Raw genomic sequence first — 601 nt, 5'->3', positions numbered from 1 at the left:
TATACATATATATATATATATATATATATATATATATATATATATATATATATACATATATATATATATATATATATACTGCTATATATATACATATATATATATATATATATATATATATATATATATATATATATATATATATATATATATATATATACAAAATCATGGCCTCAACAACTAGTAATCTCCAACATTAGTTCTGAGCTAAACTCCGGTAAAGTTGGATAAAGAATATTTCCCCAGGTAACAAGGCTGCACCTTTGATCTTTTTATACACCGTCTCAGTGACCGACACATCATGAACTTTTAACTGGTTTTCTGGAGAAAGTCTCAAACATTTCACTAAACTTACTGTGATCGTTGTGTCCCCTGGCAGTGTACACCACCTCGACCATTAAACTTATCGATAGCAGCATATTTTTCTGGGGTTAGATTGCGATTATTTATATTAGTTTTATAAAAGTACGTGTCGATAACAAGAGCAGAGGTTGGCGCCGTCTGGTGGTGTCGGAAAATTAACATATTCACAATAATGAACATATCCGGATCAGACGAGGCGGGTGTTAACCGATACAGTGTTCCGTCACTCTCCTGCACC

Source organism: Homarus americanus, unplaced genomic scaffold (genome assembly GCF_018991925.1).
Source record: "Homarus americanus isolate GMGI-L3 unplaced genomic scaffold, GMGI_Hamer_2.0 scaffold33468, whole genome shotgun sequence".
Lineage (NCBI taxonomy): Eukaryota > Metazoa > Arthropoda > Malacostraca > Decapoda > Nephropidae > Homarus > Homarus americanus.
The sequence above is the reverse complement of the archived record's forward strand: the minus strand, read 5'-3'. Positions refer to the sequence as shown.